The sequence below is a fragment of the Calonectris borealis genome, chromosome 22, assembly GCF_964195595.1.
Source record: "Calonectris borealis chromosome 22, bCalBor7.hap1.2, whole genome shotgun sequence".
In the NCBI taxonomy this organism is placed as follows: Eukaryota; Metazoa; Chordata; class Aves; order Procellariiformes; family Procellariidae; genus Calonectris; species Calonectris borealis.
This window is the reverse complement of record NC_134333.1, coordinates 301,132-303,290: the sequence shown is the minus strand read 5'-3', so window position 1 is coordinate 303,290 and position 2,159 is coordinate 301,132.

The window sequence follows — 2,159 nt, the reverse complement described above, 5'->3', positions numbered from 1 at the left end:
CATGGTGGTCTTGCAAGGTTGGCCTGGATGCTTTTCCTGAAAGAGCATCTGGCTCCTCCTCAGCTTTGAGGGTAGTAAGCCTATTTCTTAGGTGCAAATCTTCAGGTGGAACATCTTATGTAAAGGTGTTTTTATGTAGTCACTTCTGTGTAGGTGTGTTAATCTGTAAAATGAATTGTATTCTCCAGTGCAGAGTTCTGTTTCGCTGGATTAGACAAGAGCAGTGGATGTTATTTATCTTGACTTTAGTAAGGCTTTCTATACTATCTCCAATAACATCCCTGTAGACAAGCTGATTAAGTATGGGCTATCTAAATGGACAGTGAGGTGGACTGAAAACTGACTGAACAGGTGAGCCCAGAGGGCTGTTATCAGTGAGCTAATGTCCAATTGGAGGCCAGTCACTAGTGGTATACCTGAGCCTGTATCCCAGAGACACACACAAACACACACACACACATACACAGACACAGACACAAGGTCGACACTAACAAGGCCAATCACAGAGACTGCCACAGCCAAGGCACTGCCATCAACAGCACCCACATGCAGGGTCCACATAAGAGACAAGCACCACATCCCCTCCTCTTCTAGGGCTAGCAGAGACAGGAGGTCAGTAGTGCAGGCACACACACAACGCTGTCAGGTTTCACAAGCATACACACATTTGCAGGTCTGCCAAGCACTGGCATGGCCCCTCTGTCTGGCCTGTACTCCTGCCTGGACCCTGGCCCTCTGAACCCTGCTGAGAGGAACCGTACTCACCACCTGGTTCAGCTTGCTGCACTGTTGTGGTTTAACTCAGTAAGCAGCCAAACACCACACAGCCGCTTGCTCACTCCACCCCGCCCAGTGCAGGAGAGAATCAGAAAAAAAAAAGGTAAAATTCATTGATTGAGATAAAGACAGTTTAACAGAACAGAAAAGGAAGGGAAAATAACAATAATAATAATAATAATAATGGTAGAATATACAAAATGAGTGATGCACAATGCAATTGCTCACCACCCGCTGACCAATAGCCAAGCAGCAATCACTACTTCCTGGACCACACCTCCTATATATACTGAGCATGATGTCACATGGTACGGAATACCCCATTGACCAGTTGGGTTAGCTGTCCCGGCTATGCTCCCTCCCAGCTTCTTGTGCACCTGGCAGAGCATGGGAACCTGAAAAGTCCTGACTAGCAGGGTACTTAGCAACAACTAAAAACATCAGTGTGTAATCAACGTTCTTCTCATACTAAGTCCAAAACACAGCACTAGGAAGAAATTTAACCCTATCCCAGCCGAAACCAGGACAGTATCCACCCCTTATTCTATACCATCTATGTCATGCCTAGGTCTCACATTTGCCAATACATTCCAATTAATCACCACCACTTTTCTTGTCTTTTGATATATACACACAGATATCATTCCCTTGGTCTATAGATCATCCCTCTGAAATGTCCATTGAGTTAATTTAATCTATTGAGTCCATTTAATCTATTATGACAATTGGAGACTTTGGGCTCCAACTGTCATAATAGTCTTTCAGGACAGGAGACGTGGTGTGTGGTGTTGGATTGTTGCATGCTGAAGCCAGTTCTGGTTGCATTATCGCTGCGCTCGTCCGGTTCTATCATCGTTGCACTTTGCTCGGTTTCATCGGAGTTCATTCTTCATTAATCTGGATGATTTTTACTGCAATACTGTTGATAGCAACCATAGAAGTGATGATATACAATATCATATAGCAGTTAACATCATACAATTCAGTTTATTGGCTATTTTCACCCAGAATCAAATCCCCTTGAGGTACACACCGGACTTGCCCATCCTATCGCATTACCCACCAAGTGTACCCAGGCCCTTGAGCAAAAGCAATCCCATAAAAGGGTTTTCCCTCGCCTGAGGCAGGAGTAACCCACAGTGTCTTCCCCAGCATATTTTTTCTGTGCATGACAGGGACTTTATCTCCATCTACAGTACACAAAAGTTTTGATTGGGCAAGGCCAGCTCAATTGGCAGAACCCCTAACATTGATGAACCACATGGCTTTTGCTAAGTGTGTATCCCAATGCTTGAATGTCTCAGCACAGTCTTTAGCAGTCCATTGTATCGTTCGATTTTCCCAGAGGCTGGTGCATGGTAGGGGATGTGATAGACCCACTC